Source organism: Heterodontus francisci, unplaced genomic scaffold, assembly GCF_036365525.1.
Source record: "Heterodontus francisci isolate sHetFra1 unplaced genomic scaffold, sHetFra1.hap1 HAP1_SCAFFOLD_96_1, whole genome shotgun sequence".
NCBI classification, from domain to species: Eukaryota; Metazoa; Chordata; class Chondrichthyes; order Heterodontiformes; family Heterodontidae; genus Heterodontus; species Heterodontus francisci.
Genome location: NW_027141894.1, coordinates 999,329 through 1,020,173, shown reverse-complemented (window position 1 = coordinate 1,020,173; position 20,845 = coordinate 999,329).

Here is a 20,845-nt window from a genome sequence, read left to right as displayed (position 1 = left end):
AAACATCTATTCCTAACCTCAACATCCGTCATGTCCCTCTCCTCGGTGAATACCGATGCATAGTATTCGTTTAGAATCTCACCCATTTTCTCTGACTCCACGCATAACTTTCCTCCTTTGTCCTTGAGTGGGCCAATCCTTTCTCCAGTTACCCTCTTGCTCCTTATATATGAATAAAAGGCTTTGGGATTTTCCTTAACCCTGTTTGCTAAAGATATTTCATGACCCCTTTTAGCCCTCTTAATTCCTCGTTTCAGATTTGTCCTCCATTCCCGATATTCTTCCAAAGCTTCGTCTTTCTTCAGCCGCCTGGACCTTATGTATGCTTCCTTTTTCCTCTTAGCTAGTTTCACAATTTCACCTGGCATCCATGGTTCCCTAATCTTGCCATTTCTGTCCCTCATTTTCACAGGAACATGTGTCTCCTGCACGCTAATCAACCTCTCTTTAAAAGCCTCCCACATATCAAATGTGGATTTATCTTCAAACTGCTGCTCCCAATCTACATTCCCCAGCTCCTGCCGAATTTTGGTATAGTTGGCCTTCCCCCAATTTAGCACTCTTCCTTTAGGACCACTCTCGTCTTTGTCCATGAGTATTCTAAAACTTACGGAATTCTGATCACTATTCCCAAAGTAGTCCCCTACTGAAACTTCAACCACCTGGCCGGGCTCATTCCCCAACACCAGGTCCAGTATGGCCCCTTCCCGAGTTGGACTATTTACATACTGCTCTGGAAACCCTCCTGGATGCTCCTTACAAATTCTGCTCCATCTTGACCTCTGACACTAAGTGAATCCCAGTCAATGTTGGGAAAATTAAAATCTCCTATCACCACCACCCTGTTGCTCCCACATCTTTCCATAATCTGTTTACATATTTGTACCTCTATCTCACGCTCGCTGTTGGGAGGCCTGTAGTACAGCCCCAACATTGTTACCGCACCCTTCCTATTTCTGAGTTCTGCCCATATTGCCTCACTGCTCGAGTCCTCCATAGTGCCCTCCTTCAGCACAGCTGTGATATCCTCTTTGACCAGTAATGCAACTCCTCCACCCCTTTTACCTCCCTCTCTATCCCGCCTGAAGCATCGATATCCTGGGATATTTTGTTGCCAATCATGCCCTTCCCTCAACCAAGTCTCAGTAATAGCAATAACATCATACTCCCAGGTACTAATCCAAGCCCTAAGTTCATCTGCCTTACCTACTACACTTCTTGCATTAAAACAAATACACCTCAGACCACCAGTCCCTTTGCTTTCATCATCTTCTCCCTGCCTACTCTTCCCCTTAGTCACGCTGACTTCATTATCTAGTTTCTTACGGGCTTTAGTTACGACCTCCTTACTGTCCACTGACCTCCTCATTTGGTTCCCATCCCCCTGCCCATTAGTTTAAACCCTCCCCAACAGCGTTAGCAAAAGCACCCCCAAGGACATTGGTTCCAGTCCGGCCCAGGTGTAGACTGTCCAATTTGTAATAGTCCCACCTCCCCCAGAACCGGTTCCAATGTCCCAAAAATCTGAACCCCTCCCTCCTGCACCATCTCTCAAGACACGCATTCATCCTGACTATTCTTTCATTTTTACTCTGACTATCACGTGGCACTGGTAGCAATCCTGAGATTACTACCTCTGAGGTCCTACTTTTTAACTTGGCTCCTAATTGCCTAAATTCTGCTTGTAGGACCTCATCCCATTTTTTACCTATATCATTGGTGCCTATGTGCACAAGGACAACTGGCTGTTCACAATCCCCCTTCAGAATGTTCTGCAGCCGATCTGAGACATCCCTGACCCGTGCACCTGGGAGGCAGCATACCATTCGGGAGTCTCGTTTTTGACCACAGAAACGCCGATCTACTCTCCTTACAATCAAATCCCCTGTGACTATCGCCCTTCCACTCTTTTTCCAGCCCTTCTGAACAGCAGATCCAGCCACGGTGCCATGAACCTGGCTACTGCTGCCTTTCCCTGGCGAGCCATCTCCCCCAACAGTATCCAAAACGTTTTACCTGTTTTGGAGGGAGATGACCGCAGGGGACACCTGCGCTGCCTTCCTGCTGTTTCTCTGCCTTTTGGTCACCCATTTCCTTTCTCCTTCAGCAATCCTAATCTGCGGTATGACCAATTCGCTAAACGTGCTATCCACGACCTCCTCAGCATCGCGGATGCTCCAAAGTGAGTCCATCCGCAGCTCCAGAGTCGTCATGCGGTCTAACAAGAGCTGCAGCTGGACACACTTAGAGCACGTGAAGGAGTCAGGGACGTCAGCCGTGTCCCTGAGCTCCCACATTGAGCAAGAGGAGCATAACACGGGTCTGAGATCTCCTGTTGCTTCCAATTTCCACCCTTCTCTCACCTTTACATGGTCCATCTCTGACACTTCCCTTCCCTTCCTCGACTTCTCTGTCTCTGGGGATAGATTGTCTCCCAATATCCATTATAAGCCCACCGACTCCCACAGCTACCTCGACTACAGTTCTTCACACCCTACCTCCTGTAAGGACTCCATTCCATTCTCCCAGTTTCTCCGTCTCCGACGCATCTGGTCTGATGATGCTACCTTCCATGACGGTGCTTCTGATATGACCTCCTTTTTCCTCAACCGAGGATTTCCCCCCACTGTGGTTGACAGGGCCCTCAACCGTGTCCGACCCATTCCCCGCACCTCTACCCACACCCCTTCCCCTCCCTCCCAGAACCGTGACAGGGTTCCCCTTGTCCTCACTTTTCATCCCACCAGCCTCCATATCCAAAGGATCATCCTCCGCCATTTTCGCCACCTCCAGCGTGATGACACTACCAGTCGCATCTTCCCCTCCCTTCCCCTGTCAGCATTCCGAAGGGATCGTTCCCTCCGCGACACCCTGGTCCACTCCTCCATTACCCCCACCACCTCGTCCCCGTCCCAGGGCACCTTCCCCTGCAATCGCAGGAGGTGTAATACCTGCCCATTTACCTCCTCTCTCCTCACTATCCCAGGCCCCAAACACTCCTTTCAGGTGAAGCAGCGATTTACTTGTACTTCTTTCAATGTAGTATACTGTATTCGCTGCTCACAGTAAGGTCTCCTCTACATTGGGGAGACCAAGCGCAGACTGGGTGACCGCTTTGCGGAACATCTCCGCTCAGTCCGCAAGCAGGACCCTGAGCTTCCGGTTACTTGCCATTTCAACACTCCCCCCTGCTCTCATGCTCACATCTCTGTCCTGGGATTGCTGCAGTGTTCCAGTGAACATCAACGCAAGCTCGAGGAACAGCATCTCATCTACCGATTAGGCACACTACAGCCTGCCGGACTGAACATTGAGTTCAATAATTTCAGAGCATGACAGCCCCCCATTTTACTTTCATTTTTAGTTATTTTTTCTTCCTTTTTTTTTACATTCTTTTTTACATTTTTTACAATCTTTTTTTGCATTTATTTCATTTCATCTTAGTTTGTTCAGTTTGCTTACCCACTGTGTTTTTCAGGTTTTTTTTTTCAGGTTTGCACTTGCTGCTGTTTAATATTCAGTGTATTGATACCTAATCTGCACTAATGCTTTGTCTTTCAACACACCATGAACATATTGTTTGCCTTTGCTCCGTGACCTTTTGGTCAGCTATGTGACCTGGTCCAATCTGCACCTTCTCCTTTGTTATCTCATGCCCCACCCCCACCTCACTTGCTTATAATCTGTGACTTTTCTAATATTTGTCAGTTCCGAAGAAGGGTCACTGACCCGAAACGTTAACTCTGCTTCTCTTTCCACAGATGCTTCCAGACCTGCTGAGTGATTCCAGCATTTCTTGTTTTTGTTGTCTGAGATCTCCTGCCGTTTTCAATCTTAAGCTTAACTTAGTCTCAATTTAGATAAATGAAAAAGGAACGAAAAGTTTTTACCAATCAAACAGAAAAAAAAATAGAAAAAGCCTTACCTTATCTGCACACCACCGAGTCCTTTTTCTTTTGGTTAGAGGAGGAGGGCAGGTGGGAGACACGACAGGTGTAGTGTCTCGGGTTCAGCCGCTGCCCAAATATATGGGACTTACTTACCCAGCTGCCACCTCGCTCTCCCTGTCGCCGCTGCAAAAGAAAAAAAATGGCTGTCTGCTCCCCTTACAATTGAATCTCCTATCACTATGGCTCTCTCAGTCTTTTCTCCCCTGCTGTGTAGCAGATCCATCCGTGGTGTTACGAACTTGGCTGTTTCTGCTTTCCCCTAGGAGGCCATCCTCCACCCCCCACCCCCCCCCCCGTCCCAACAGTATCCAAATCGGTATATCTGTTTGAGAGGGGGATAGCCACAGGGGACTCCTGCACTACCTGCCTGCACCTATTACTCCATCTGGTGGTCACCCATCCCTTTTCTGCCTGTGTATCCATTACCTGCGGTGTGACCACCTCGCTAAACGTGCTATCCACGATGTCCTCAGCATCACGGATGCTCCACAGTGAATCCACCCGCAGCTCCAGCTCCATAATGCGGCTAGCCAGTAGCTGCAGATGGATACACTTCCTGCACACATTTCCTGTGATGTCACTGTAAGTCTTTTTCTCCTCTTTTGAATCTAAGCGCATGCTGCCACAGAGAGCGAGAGCCAGCCGCTGCTCCTGCCTTTAGGTGAGTAAGGTCCTTGAGCCCCACTCTCTGCTTTTCAGGTCCCACTCAGGATGCGGTTCCTCCCAGTTCCACCTGCCGCCGCTCCGGTGACAAGGATCGAAGCCCAGTCTCTCACCTTCAGGAGCGGGGCGGAGAGCAGTCAGACCTGTGGGGAGAACACCGAGAGTGAAGACTATAAATCGAACCCGAGGATCGAGGCCCAATCTCTTGCCTTCAGGAGCAGAGCGGAGAGCAGTCGGACCTGTGGGGAGAATACTGAGAGTGAAGACTATAAATCGAACCCAAGGATCGAGGCCCAGTCTCTCACCTTCAGGAGTGGAGCGGAGAGCAGTCGGACCTGTGGGGAGAATGCCAAGTGCAGTCGGACCTCTTCCAGTGCACAAGAGTTTTGGGAAAAAAAAGCCATCAGTGGCGTCACAGGAGAGCTGCAAGGTGATTGGGTGGTGTGTCACTGCTGTTAGGGAATATCTCTAAATAGCTGGGTAACAATCTCAGGTAAGAAAAGTTTAAAAGTTTAAAGTTTATTTCAAATATAGTAAGTAGTGTTTTTTTTAGGGAGTTCTGTGGTAATGAGGACCAGGAAAGACGGGCCCTAGAATAATTGAGAGAATTGGACATTAAGATCTTCCAGAAGGTTTAATTTAATTTAAAGGGTTAAGTCATGCCAAGGTGTGCTCCTCATGCTCCATGTCGGAAGCCGGGAACATTTCCAGTGCCCGGGACCAGCATGTGTGCAGGAAGTGTGTCCAGCTGCAGCTCCTGGAAGCCCGGGTTTCGGAGCTGGAGCGGCAGCTGGGGACACTGTGGAGCATCCACGAGGCGGAGAGTATCGTGGATAGCACGTATGGAGAGGTGGTCACACCGCACGCTCAGATCTCACAGGCAGGAAGGGAATGGGTGACCACCAGACAGAGCAAGAGGACTAGGCAGACAGTGCAGGAATCTCCTGTGGCTATTCCCCTGCAAAACAGGTATACTGCTTTGGATACTTCAGGTTTGCACTTGCTGATGTTCAATATTCAGTATATTCACACCTAATCTGTACTAATGCTTTGTCTTTCAACACACCATTAACATATTGTTTGCCTTTGCTCCGTGACCTTTTGGTCAGCTATGTGGCCTGGTCCAATCTGCACCTTCTCCTTTGTTATCTCTTGCCCAACCCCCACCTCACTTGTTTATAATCTGTGACTTTTCTAATATTTGTCAGTTCCGAAGAAGGGTCACTGACCCGAAACGTTAACTCTGCTTCTCTTTCCACAGATGCTGCCAGACCTGCTGAGTGAATCCAGCATTTCTTGTTTTTGTTTCTGCTTTGGATACTGTTGGGGGGAATGGCCTCTCAGGGGAAAGCAGCAACAGCCCAATTCGTTGCACCATGGTTGGCTCTGCTGCACAGGGGAGGAGTAAAAAGTGTGGGAATGCAATAGTTATGGGGGATTCAATTGTAAGGGGAATAGACAGGCGTTTATGTGGCCATGAAAGAGGCTCCAGGATGATATGTTATCTTCCTGGTGTTAGGGTCAAGGATGTCTCAGAGCGGTTACAGGACATTCTGAAAGGGGAGGGTGAACAGCCAGTGGTCGTGGTACACATTGGTACAAACGACATGGGTTAAAAAAAAAGGATGAGGTCCTAAAAGCAGAATATAGGGAACTAGGAAGTAAGTTGAAAAGTAGGACCTCAATGGTAGTGATCTCAGGATTACTACCAGTGCCACGTGCCAGTCAGTGTAGAAATAGCAAGATATAGCGGATGAATACATGGCTGAAGAGATGGTGTGAGGGGGAGGGTTTTAGATTCCTAGGACATTGGGACCGGTTCTGGGGGAGGTGAGACCAGTACAAACTGGATGGGTTACACCTGGGCAGGACCGGGACTGATGTCCTCGGGGGAGTATTTGAAAGAGTGGTTGGGAGGGTTTAAACTAAAATGGTCGGGGGATGGGAACCTTTGCAAGGAGTCAGAGGAGGGGGGATCAAAGACAAGAACAAAAGACAGTAAGGGGAATAAGAAAAGTGATAGGCAGAGAAATCAAGGGCCAGAATCAAACAGGGCCACAGTGAAAAACAGTGGAAAGGGGACAAGTAATGTTAAAAAAAAACAGCCTTAAGGCTTTGTGCCTTCGCAATAAAATGGATGAATTAATCACGCAAATAGATGTAAACGGGTATGATATAGTTGGGATTATGGAAACATGGCTGCAAGGTGACAAGGGATGGGAAATGAACATCCAGGGATATTCAGTATTTAGGAAGGACAGACAAAAAGCAAAAGGTGGTGGAGTTGCATTGCTGGTTAAAAAGGAAATTAATGCAATAGTCAGGAAGGATATTTGCTCTGATGATGTGGAATCTGTATGGGCAGAGCTGAGAAAAACTAAGGAGCAAAAAACATTAGTGGGCGTTGTACATAGACCACCCCCCCACCCCCACCCCCGCAAACTGCAGTGGTGGTGTTGGGAATGGCATTAAACAGGAAATTAGAGCTGCATGCGATAAAGGAACATCTGTAATTATGGGTGACTTTAATCTGCATATAGATTGGGCAAATCAAATTAGTCACAATACCATATTGGAGGAATTCTTGGAGTGTATATGGGATGGTTTTCTGGACCAATACGTTGAGGAACCAACCAGAGAACAAGCCATTCTAGATTGGGTATTGTGTAATGAGAGAGGAATAATTGACAATCTAGTGGTGCGAGACCCCTTGGGGACGAGCAACCATAATATGATAGAATATGTAGTTGATTCTGAGACTAGGGTCCTGAATCTTAGTAAAGGAAACTACAAAGGTATGAGGTGCGGGTTGGCCATGACAGATTGGGAAACGTTACTTAAAGGGATGACGGTGGATAGGCAATGGCAAACATTCAAAGAGCACATGGATGAACTGCAACAATTGTTTATCCCTGTCTGGCGCAAAAGTAAAACGGGAAAGGTAGCCAAACCATGGCTTACAAGGGAAATTGGAGATACCATTAGATCTAAGGAAGAGGCATATAAATTTGCCAGGAAAAACAACAGACCTGAGGATTGGTAGCAGTTTAGAATTCAGCAAAGAAAGACCAAGGGATTGATTAAGAAGGAGGAAACAGAGTACGAGAGCAAGCTTGCGGGAAACATAAAAACTGACTGTAAAAGTTTCTATAGGTACGTGAAGAGAAAAAGATTGGTGAAGACAAATGTAGGTCACTTACAGTCAGAAACAGAGGAATTTATTATGGGGAATAAAGAAATGGCTGACCAACTAAATAATACTTTGGTTCTGTCTTCACGACGGAGGACACAAATATCATAGCAGAAATGTTGGGGAACACAGGGCTTAGTGAGAGAGAGGAACTGAAGGAAATCAGTATTAGTAGAGAAATGGCGTTGGGGAAATTGATGGAATTGAAGGCCGATAAATCCCCAGGGCCTGATGGTCTGCATCCCAGAGTACTTAAGGAAGTGGCCCTAGAAATAATGGATGCATTGGTGGTCATCTTCCAAGATTCTATCGACTCTGGAACAGTTCCTACAGATTGGAGGGTAGCTAATGTAACCCCACTATTTAAAAAGGGAAGTAGAGAGAAAACAGGGAATTATAGACCAGTCAGCCTGACGTCAGTAGTGGGGAAAATTCTAGAGTCCATTATCAAAGATTTTATAGCAGAGCACTGAGAAAACAGTGGTAGAATCGGACAGAGTTAGCATGATTTACGGAAGGGAAGTCATGCTTGACAAATCTGCGAGAATTCTTCGAGGATGTAACTAGTAGAGTTTTTTTTTTAGAGATACAGCACTGAAACAGGCCCTTCAGCCCACCGAGTCTGTGCCGACCATCAACCACCCATTTATACTAATCCTACACTAATTCCATATTCTTACCAGATCCCCACCTGTCCCTATATTTTCCCTACCACCTACCTATACGAGGGGCAATTGCTAATGGCCAATTTACCTATCAACCTGCAAGTCTTTGGCATGTGGGAGGAAACCGGAGCACCCGGAGGAAACCCACGCAGACACAGGGAGAACTTGCAAACTCCATACAGGCAGTACCCAGAATTGAACCCGGGTCGCTGGAGCTGTGAGGCTGCGGTGCTAACCACTGCGCCACTGTGCCGCCCTGATGAGGGGGAGCCAGTGGATGTGGTTTATTTGGACTTTCAGAAGGCTTTCGACAAAGTCCCACATAAGAGATTAGCGTCTAAAATTAAAGCGCATGGGATTGGGGGTAGTGTATTGCGATGGATAGAAAATTAGTTGGCGGGCAGGAAACAAAGAGTAGGGATAAATGGGTCTTTTTCCAAATGGCAGTCAGTGACTAGTGGGGTACCACAGGGATCGGTGCTAGGATCCCAGCTATTCACAATATAGATTCATGATTCAGATGAGGGAACTAAATGTAGTAGGGAACGAAGAGTAGTAGGGGCGTGGAACGCCCTGCCTGCAACAGTAGTAGACTCGCCAACTTTAAGGGCATTTAAGTGGTCATTGGATAGACATATGGATGAAAATGGAATAGTGTAGGTCAGATGGTTTCACAGGTCTGCGCACATCGAGGGCCGAAGGGCCGGTACTGCGCTATAATGTTCTATGTTCTATGTAATATCTCCAAATTTGCAGATGACACAAAACTGGGTGGGCGGGTGAGATGTGAGGAGGCTGCAGAGAGGCTTCAGAGTGATTTGGAACGTTGAGTGGTAATGCATGGCAGATGCAGTATAATGTGGATAAATGTGAGGTTATCCACTTTGGTAGCAAAAACAGGAAGGCAGATTATTATCTGAACGGCTATAAACTGAGAGACGGGAATATGCAATGAGACCTGGGTGTTCTCGTACACCAGTCGCTGAAGGTAAGCATGCAGGTGCAACAGGCGGTAAAAAAGGCAAATGGTATGTTGGCCTTGCTGCAATTATACAGGGCCTGGAATACTGTGTGCAGTTTTGGTCTCCTTTTCTGAGGAAGGATGTTCTTGCTATCGAGGGAATGCAGTGAAAGTTTACCAGACTGATTCCCGGGATGGCGGGACTGGCATATGAAGAGAGATTGAGTCGGTTAGGATTATATTCACCGGAGTTCAGAAGAGTGATGGGGGATCCCATCGAAAACTATAAAATTCTAACAGGACTTGACAGGGTAGATGCAGGAAGGATGTTCCCGACAGTGGGGGAGTCCAGAACCAGGGGTCATAGTCTAAGGATACGGGGTAAACCTTTCAGGACTGAGATGAGGAGAAATTTCTTCACCCAGAGAGTAGTGAGCCTGTGGAATTCACTGCCACAGAAAGCAGTTGAGGGCAAAATATTGTATGTTTTCAAGAGGAGTTAGATATAGCTGTTCGAGCGAAAGGGATCAAAGGATATGGGGCAAAAGCGGGAACACGTTACTGAGTTGGATGATCAGCCATGATCATAATGAATGGCGGAACAGGCTCGAAGGGCCGAATGGCCTACTCCTGCTCCTATTTTCTATGTTACTCAGGTAAGAGTTAATGGGGGTGAGCTGTGAAAGAGGGTGGCCTGTGGTCAAAATGCAGCCATGCATCTGTTCTTGAAAACATACAATGTTTTGGTCTCAACTGCTTTCTGTGGTAGTGAATTCCACAGTCTCACCACTCTCTGGGTGAAGAAATTTCTCCTCATCTTCATCCTGAAAGGTTTACCCGCATCCTTAGACTATGACCTCTGGTTCTGGACTTTACCATCATCCAGAACATCCTTCCTGCATCTACCAGGCTGTCTGTAAGGATGAAGTGATGCTTAACCCCCTTCTGTGGTACCTCCCTCCCTATGTCCCGCTTCCTCCTTAATGTGACATAAGGAACAATCATTTTGCCAGAATGCAGGAGATCATTCTCCATCTTGTTCAGGGGGGTTGACCCCGCGGCTGCTGACCTCCTCTGCGACCTCCGGCCAGGCTTGCTTGGTTGGGTAGAAGGCCCTCATCCTGCCATCGCTGGGGAAGAGGACCTGCACCTTTCCTTTGCAGCCTGGAGGAGATTCTCGAGGGAGATGCTGCTGCATTGTGGGCCCACCCATCAACTCCTTGCCAATCAGACAGCAGAAGGGGTCCTGGGGCAGCTGACACACTCTGGAGGACAATCTTTTAAACCAGGCAGGAATGAATGCAGTACTGGTAGGCCTTTATAATATTTCACCAGAACCTGTTACGGGGCCATTAGACTCTGTATTCAGCATCTGGCCCCCTGCCCCTGTCACATGATCGTAGCGGGGTGGCCACCCATGTGCCAATCAGGAATGGCGACTGGCGGTGGGCTCACTAAATTCAGCCCCAAAACTGGGCACATTATTCTAGGTGTGGTCTCACAAAAGCCTTGCACGGGCACGTTCCCCTGACATCCGTCTTATTGACAGACTTGGCTTCCTGTCGGGGAGGGGGTCTCTGGAGTAGGCCTCAGGACCAGTGCAGCACAAAACCATGACCCCGGGATATGGCGGGCAGTCTGATCCCAGAGATGTCCGATCCCCAACTCCTGGGTTTGGGGAGGATTCCTATTCCAGGAAATCCGATCCCAGGGGGTCTGATCTCGGTGGGGTCTGATCCTTGAGGAGGGGTCCGATCCTGGGGTGTTCTGATACAGGGGAGAGTGTCCCATTCTGGGAGAGGGGTTCCTGTCGCCAATCCCAGGTTTCTTTGTGTGGTTTGTCGGAGAAACCGAGTCAGCCAAAGTTAAACCTGATAACAGATTAAATCACAGACTTCCAGTCTCAGCACAATATTTAAATTAACAAACTGCCCCCTGGGAGCAGTTGTCTGACCTGCCCCCTGTCCCGACTCCATTAAACCCGGAAGTGGGCGGGTTGGAGGTGGGCTGGGGTCAGGGTTGAGGCTTTTAAATTTTAACCTCTGACCCAGCCCCAACCCACCTGTTTTTGGTGCTAAAATCCTGCCCTTACTGTCTGGGTCAGACACGGAGAATGTTTGATCAGTAATTTCCAGTCTCTTTTCCCTTCTCTCTCTTCCAGTTAATTTCCTGGCGATTGTGATCCTGTCCCGGCGGAAGTGCGGACTCTCCACTTGCATCACTCGCTACCTGGTGGCCATGGCAACGGCAGATCTCATGGTCATTGTCACTGAGGTTTTTGTGTTTCGGATCAGTCATTATTATTTCCCGGGATCTTTACTGAGCATCACCTTTGTGTGTCGTGTTAACTATGTCCTACATCGTGCAGCCACAGACTGTTCTGTCTGGTTCACCGTCACATTCTCCTTTGATCGATTTGTGGCCATTTGTTGTCAGAAGCTGAAAACTAAATATTGCACCGAGAAAACTGCGGCTGTGGTTCTCGCAACAACCTGCATTCTGCTCTGTTCAAAAAACATCCCCTTCTACTTTATAACTGAACCTGAAGAGATAATCGACAATGTACCATGGGGCTGTCGTGATAAGCCAAGCTATTATACTGAGCCCGGGTGGATGGGATTTGACTGGTTAGATATGGTTTTAACCCCATTGCTCCCATTCCCTTTAATTCTGCTGCTCAACGCTCTGACAGTCAGACACATTTTAGTGGCCAGTCGAGTCCGTAAGGGACTGAGGGGTCAGAGAGAGGGAGAGAATCGCAGTGACCCAGAGATGGAGAGCAGAAGGAAGTCTGTGATTTTACTCTTCACTGTTTCCGGCAGCTTCATACTTCTGTGGTCGGTGACTGTTATGGAATTTTTATATTATAGCATTACAGGAACAGATCCGAAGGATTATAACAATTCTGAATATATATTTGAACAAGTCGGGTTGATGTTGCAGTTTTTAAGTTGCTGCACAAACACGATAATTTATGTGGTGACTCAGTCCAAGTTCAGAGAGCAGTTCAAGGGTGTGCTTAAATATCCGGTTACATCAATTATTCAATTAATTCATAAACAAAACAACTGAGAACAGTCCAAAGGTGTGTCCCAGTGATTCCAGTCCATGAATGGAATATTTATCCCCAGAATTCATCAACTGAATTACAGGAATCACTGGAGATCTGAAATTACCCCAAGTGTTGGGGGAACGTGGGGAGGGAGAAGATCTCAGCTCGGGGGTGCGGGGAGTGGGCTGGTGTAGAGTCAGAGTGCCCCCCTTCAGGCCAGGAGGGGAAACAGCAGTCAAAGACCCTTCTCCACCTCGACTGGTGCAATTCTCAGTTCCTCAAAACTGCTCTGAATCAATAAAAAAAAAACATTATTCTCACACAATCCAAAAAGTTGCCTGGTCTGGAGGGTATTAGCTATGAGGAGAGGTGGGATAAACTCAGATTGTTTTCACTGGAACGACGGAGGTGGAGGGGCGACATGATAGAGGTTTACAAAGTTATGAGCGGCATGGACAGAGTGGATAGTCAGAAGCTTTTTCCCAGGGTGGAAGAGTCAGTTGCTAGGGGACATAGGTTTAAGGTGCGAGGGGCAAAGTTTAGAGGGGATGTGCGAGGCAAGTTTTTTACACAGAGGGTGGTGAGTGCCTGGAACTTGCTGCCGGGGGAGCTGGTGGAAGCAGGTACGATAGCGACGTTTAAGAGGCATCTTGACAAATACATGAATAGGAAGGGAATAGAGGGATATGGACCCCGGAAGTGCAGAAGGTTTTAGTTTAGACAGGCATCAAGATCGGCGCAGGCTTGGAGGGCCGAATGGCCTGTTTCTGTGCTGTACTGTTCTTTGTTCTTTGCTACAGATGCTAGAAATCTCTTTGTGTCAATTGAACTTTTACTTCATTTATTGGGCTGAATCTGGACAAACGGCAGCCCGCCCACGCTGGATACATGTCACGGAGCCACCGCAATCTTAGAGTCATAGAGTCGTACAGCATAGAAACAGGCCCTTCGGCCCACCGCGTCCATGCCGACCATAATGCCTATCTATACTAATCCCACCTGCCTGCATTAATTCCATATCCCTCTATGCCTTGCTCATTCTGGTACCTGTCCAGATGCCTCTTAAATGTCGCTACTGTTCCTGCCTCCACCACCTCCTCTGGCAGCTCACCCTCCCCTTTCAGAATGCCCTGTACCGCTCGGAGACATCCTTGACCCTGGCACCAGCGAGACAACACACCATCCTGGAATCTCGCTCGCGGCCACAGAAACGCCTCTCTGTGCCCCTGACTGTGGAGTCCCCCATCACTACCGATCGCTGATACTTTGACCTTCCCTGCTGTACAACAGAGCCAGTCATAGTGCCATTGACCCGGCTGTTGCTGCTGCTGCTTTCCCCTGAGAGGCCACCACCGCCCCCCCCCCCAACAGTATCCAAAACGGCATACTTGTTATTGAGGGGAATAGCCACAGGGGACTCCTGCACAACTTGCCTGCCCCTCCTGGCTGAACCTGCGGTGTGACCACCTCCCTGATATTCCTATCTATGATACTTCCTGACTCCTGTATGGTCCTCAGTGAGTCCAACTGCCGATCCATGCGATCTGAAAGGAGCTGAAGCTGGACACACTTCCTACAAACGTAGTCATCAGGGACCTTTGACTTCTCCCTGATTGCCCACATTTCACAGGAGGAATATACTACCCCACTGACTGTGATTTCCACCCCCCCCCCCCCCCCCCCGCGTTACTTCTGGCTTAAAAGAAAGAAAGAAAGACAGAAATTAGTAATTTAAAAAAACTAAGCCTTACCTGGTCAATACTCACCCTCCTCACAGAAGCCCGACATACACCAAAGCCCGACCTTTGACCTTACCAGCAGGACTGCGACCTCGCAGCCCCTCCCAAAGATGGCCGCTCTCGGATCTTTAATCGCGCTTTCGGATTTTACCTCAGGGAAGAAACCGTTGTTGATGCTGATGTCGATGCGAGTCGCTGACTCCGGGAATCTCCAGTTCGGGGCTCTGCCGATCCAGGGCCTGTAACCAGTCCGCGGGCCCACACATCCTCCCCGCGCCTCTGCGATGTCCCCGGGTGTGCAACACCGGGGTAATCTCCGACTGTGTCCCGGCCGGGGCGGGTAGGACTATCTGCGTGCCCCGGCGACTGCTGCTGTTGGTGTAGCCTGACTACTGGCTGTCTGCAGGTAGTCCGGTGCCAGTTCCCCGGTGCTGAAGGTAGTGTCAGTGCGCGAAGCCTCTCCGCTACGCCAGGGACCAGAGCCCTGCGGCGGCTCATTGGAATTGCCGGGGTGGGCTGCCCCGCCCCATATCCCCCCACCCAGTTCACATGGAGGGGATGGGCTGTCCGTCCCCAGCAATGGCATCAGCTATTGGCTGTTTAAAGATGCAGTCCCCTCCAACAGCTATCAAATTAATACTTGCCCTCTACCCCTAAAACCGTCACCTGACCTTCCCCCTCGCAAACTGCATAAACTTTAACCTAAAACCCTTCCCACCGTTCCCTACACCAATGAAGTAACTTTGACCTCACTTCCCATGCCCCTCCTCCCACACACTGAGAAGCTTACCTCCTTCCCCCACTCCCCACCAGTGTGACACCTCGTTTCCCCAGAGGAGGATCTGAAGGCGTGGGAGTGCTGCCCAGCGGCACAAAGGTCACCACCAGGACAGACCGCGGGAACGTAACTTAATTAATTCATTAATTTTAATGCATTTAAATGGTGGTCCTGTCACCAGGCGGCGGGGGGCTGCGCCACAAGGCCTTGTTGCCGCCGGCAACATGGGGCTGGGCCCTCCGGGAATCAGGGTGCCTTGTACCCTCTCCCGGAGTCATCTTCAGGTCTCTATGCCACGGACCCTGAGGCCTGGGCGAGAACTAAATCCAGCCCATTATGTCTGCCTTCCGTCCGTGCCCCCAGCCTGGTCACTGTGATCCCTCTCTCTCTGTCTCTGAGTCAGATGGTACGGGTTAGGGAAATGGCGTTCACCTCAGAACAAGTGCAGCTGAGGGGCTTTGGCGGGGAGACTGGACCAGGGATGAGGGAGCATGGACATACTCTGCACAGGATCCAGCAGCTATGGTGCCTGAGCTTGGTGCCTGCTCTGACGGATGTGGTCTAGCTCTTGCCTATTCCCCATGTTAGCAGATGGCTCAGTGTAATATTATTTATTCTTTTGGTGTGGAAACTATCGTAAGATTCGCTGGACTCCAAGTAATACCCAGAGAAAATGTGGGTTTTATTATAAATCAACCGGAACATATATATACAAACAGCTACTGCACGAGCTGCATCTAAACACATGTCACTCCGCCGGGCTACACCCATAAATCCTGGTCATGTGTGGCATGGCATCACTTCCTCTAGTGATCCTCACTTATAGCTCTTAGGGTGGTTCAGCTCCTAAAGTGGTCCCACAACACTCAGGGGTTCCAGCCACAAAATCTCAAACAGAGAGTACCCCCGGTTACTCAGCTCTGAGGGAATGCTGCACTGCCAGAGGATCAGTGCTTCGAGATCGCTGGACTGTCGAAGAGGCAGTACTGAGGGAGCACTGCACTCTCAGAGGGCCAGTACTGAGGCGGTATGTAGGACTTTTTAATCCACTTATTCTGGTTCAGACACGAGAATTACAGAAATAATGGAATACTCTCAATACACTGAGTCAGATATCAAATTTATTGTGTTACTACATATATCTAAAAGTCATGCATTACAATGCACTGTCATACGATAGAATAGTTAACACATCTAATTATTGATTCTGAAATACAAAGCAAGCAAAATACATAAATCACCTGAGAGCAGTCAACCTCACGTTGATTGTAGTTTCCTAGTGACTGACCAATCACTCCTTCCCCTTCGGTTGCAACACAAAGTTTCCTCCAGCAATTTCTTTGATCACATACATTTAAGGGAGGGACAAGACATCACACTGACAGCGGCTTATTGTACAATTGACATTTGTCTTCGGACAAAATGTCCAACCGCATGCTGACCCCTTTGTTTGAGAAAGCCTGCTCTGCTCCTGTCCATCATCTGTGCACCTCCTTCAGTGAGGATTGGGTGCAAACTTCATCAATTGAGATGGCTAACTTTTAGATCAAGGTGACCTTTCGGAAGACCTGAAACGTTAACTCTGCTTCTCTCTCCACAGATGCTGCCAGACCTGCTGAGTATTTCCAGCACGTTTGATTTCAGATTTCCAGAATCTGCAGTATTTTGCATTTATTTCAGAAAAAGATGTTTTGCAGAAGAAGTCAACAAATCATTCGGTCTGTATTATCTCAGTCTTGTAAGGTTTCTCGAGGCCTCATAACTGATTAATTTGGACATATCTCACCGTTAGTTAGAAAGTCTCTGTACCTTGCAAATGACGTTATCTGGTTCATTGTTGTTCCTGCCACAGAGCAGGCATTTTAAATTAAAACAAGAAATTCTCTCAGCACAGTTCACTGGTTCTTTGCAGGGTGCGATGATGAACATGGCCAAGGTTCAACTTGACGTGAATTTGAGTAAAGCCATTACTGTTTTACACTCCGTGTCACTGCAGAAAATCTTTTCTATTCACTTCCTCCATCGTGAGAAAATTGAAATAATATTTTTATTCGGAAATGTACAAAATAGAAAGAAGACTGAAATAAATGCTGAGCAGAATGGATGTCAATGTTTTAATGTAAAAAGAGCGAAAGATGACATTTTATTCTGGATGAGTGAGATGAATATATCACAATTTGGGGCTTTCGTCAGAGGATTTACTGATAAACCTGGCAAGTGAGAGGAAGCTGGTTAATGGGGCTGCAGAGTGAGTGAACGAACTGACTATGGTTCAGCGGTACAGAAAACAATTCAATCGGGGGGGAATTAATAGGAAAGTAACAGTCGCAGGGAACATTAGCGTCAGGGGAATAGACACAGTTCTCTGCAACCGAGAGTGAGAGTCCAGAAGGCTGTGTTGCAGTTGGAGAAAATCCAGGTTGTGCCCAATTGTTGAACAAATTCTCCGGACTCAGACGTTGAGAACAAACACTTTATTGCATGATATCATGGGGTTGCACACCTTACCTAAAGGCGGTCCAGTGCTACTCCAAAGAGCTACAGATCACCGTGGATTTATATAGTATAACAGAGGCAGAGCTAACAATTTCACAATTAGATAAACGCCCACAAGATGATCACAACACCGCCTACGTGACTGTGCACCATGCAGAGTCCGAGGTCAGCAAAACATCAGTTTCAACAATAACAAGCTAGTTCCTTAATTCAATGCCCATTCCAGATACTATATCTGGCCGTTACTTCTGGCTAGGTTGCACAAACATGATAAAAGCGGAAGAGTCAGCAACGAACAGTCTGAGTTCACTTCCCCAAAATCCATCATGAGCTCTGCCCCTTCCTAAGACAGTGGGTTGTGGTCAGTTGTTCTGTCTACATTTTATGACCGTTGGTTAGGTTAGCTACAAGCTGTGTCCTGTTTTTCTATTTCGACAAAGTTAAGTAATAATTAGCAAAGCTCAGAAAATTCTCCAACAATCCCTCCTTTTATCATACCATGATAACGCAACATCATCATGAGTAGAGGGGAGAGGTATGGGGCTTAAAGTAGTCATTGAAGCATAATATCTTTCCTGCCATCGCGCTGTACCAGCTGCAAGGCCAAGCGAGCAATACATGATTGATTAATCTCAGCTTAAATGTTCCCATAAAATTCTGTTCTTAAAATTCTAAAATTCCGTTCTCACAGTCCCCTCTTGACTCTTCTACAACCCTTTTAAGAATCCTTCCCTTGATCCCACCTAGGTGCCTTTAATGGTCTCTATTTGTCTAGAAACATCCTTCAACACCCGGAGGGGTCACGCTCAATAGTTGCCTGCTTATATCACAAGGGGGCAGCGGGAACTCTGTGAAGGCATAAGTTTTGCAGGGGCTTCAAATACTTGTTTACAACATAAAAGGTGGTACACTTGTACAATTACCATCTCATTTAAGCATCACTGTTACATAATCGATTGTACAAACATAATACAATTTCATAAAGTACATTGATCATTCATTTACTCACTTTAAGTATATATGAAAAGGTTATACAATTACCCCTTTTATGGCATAACTAATTGTCCCTCCTTTGACAGAGCAAGTTCAAACACTAATTGCTTTTCGGGTAGCTGTCCAACCTGTGTTCATACATCCTCTTGCATTGCCTAATTAATTTCTTAAGTTGCCAAATTAAGTAAGTCACATCTGACACCATGATACCCAAAACCACTATCAGGACATGGGAGATAATTCTAAACCAGGGGTGTATCTGCACGTCTGACCCCCAATTCCATAAGTCCTCCTGCCAGGTAGAATCATTTATCTCGTCAATCTCATCTTGTAGCATCTTCGACTGTTGTTCCAGCTTGCAATGGCTTCTAGCTGCTATTTCTCTTTACCCAAGCGTGTGGGCAATGGCTGAATAGTATATTCATAGTCCCGGAGGTAATTTGTCAAATCCTCCTTAATACTTTCTGTCACAGTTATCGTTTCTGTCTTTTGTTCATGTATCTGTACCAACTCCATCTTCCCTACTCGGGTTGGTATTTGTGGGTTGAACCAAAATGTACTGTTGCTCACCGGACAAGTCCATTTATGTCCATACTGGTACTCCTTCGCTGTGGTGGTTAAGCAATATCTCCCCTTTCCCATATAGGCCACATGGGTTAGTCCTGACAATGCTTTCCTCGTTTCCATGGTGCAATTTACAGTGGTATTAAATCCATATTTTGATTCTGCCGTTTTCTATATAGGATGAGGACATATGATCACCTGGTTTTCCAGACTACACTCAGACAATGAACAATGTTGCTCCAATTACCTCTTTTCCAATTTCCATAACATAGGGTAAAATATCATTGTATTTTATATAATCTATTTATCATTTTCTCATTACCAAATTCCTGTCTCAACAATTGTCACAGTAATACCTTGTACAACTCTCGGGTCTTCTCAGGGCACCAGTCAGGTAGCTGGATATCTGAGAAAATCAATATTTCCAGTACCAACTCAAGCTTTACATTATCATATACAATTTTATTAGTTTTTATTATCGCAAGTCCATGTTCTAGTCCTGTAGTCAAGACTGGGCAAGGGAGACCAGTCACTTGTGGCTGTTAGGTCGTAACCTTACTCGTCGGTAATTCGGATATGGGGTTAACCGTGGAGTTGGTGCTTCTTGTCTGTTTAATCTCACAACCTGAAATAGGAACTGTCCTTTTTGTCTCTTAGAGCTTTAATATCTTGCGCTAGGGGGAGTTCGAGGATTGTCTGCACTCACTTTTGCTCTGTCTCATGCTTTCCCTGTGTTATTACTATGTCCAAATATGAAACCTTTTCCTTCATTATCAGTGCCATTTTCAGCCTAACTTTCACTCTGACCTTCTGAAGGAAGGTGGAATATCGATGGATTATTATAAAGTCCCTGGGAGAGACACGTCCAGATGTACTGTTGTCCCTTGAACGTAAACGCAAATTTATATTGACACTCTTGTGCCAACTGTATGGACCAGAACCCATTGCTAATGTCCAACACAGTAAAACCACTGATTTGTTATTTTCTAAAACTTTGATTGTCCTCTTAAATATCAGATAGATTTCCCTTTGAGTGCTTTAAATAACCACTCCTATCAATTAAATTTTGTTTATTGATACCAATTTCTTATGCCCAGACTTGGTTGTACTTTTTGTACGTTAAGGACAGAAATGCTTGCAACTATCTTTCCTTCTCAAGCATTTTGTCTCATTGATAAAGATGCTATGATATTTGATGTCTGCAATTAAGTTTTAAATTCTCAAAGCTGCTGGAACTCTTGTTGTGGCATCAGTTCTCATGTGGCCTTGGAACCTGCCGTCACCTGCTTAAAAAGAATCCACTGCCCCTGAGCCCAATGGGTTAATTTGTCCAATTCTATCTGTCAAGTTAGGAATTTAAAATTTGGCTATGTCCAATATCTATAAATTTGACTCTCAGCAATGCAAGAAGCTGCAGCGGGTTAAGTTCTTTGATTGTCTCCAAGGGGGCGGAGCAAAACATTCTCAGCTACGTTACTTTACGAAACTTTTTTTTCTCTGATCGAAAAGAACTATCTATTTTAAACCTTTTCAATCCTTTTGGTATCCTTAGGGTTTAAAAAAACAACAAAATCATGTGTAACATTTTCAACTTCAAAGGAAAGCATCTCCATCAGGAAAGACAGCATTTTAGATTAAACTCCAATTGTTTCCAAACTTTTAGTATATTTTGTAAGAGGTTCCTGATCCAAGGATTTTTATTACAAAAATGATTCCAATTCCAATTCACTGCTATAATATTTTTAAAATCAAAACTGCCGATGTTATATGAGAGAGTCCCACGTCCGGAACTTA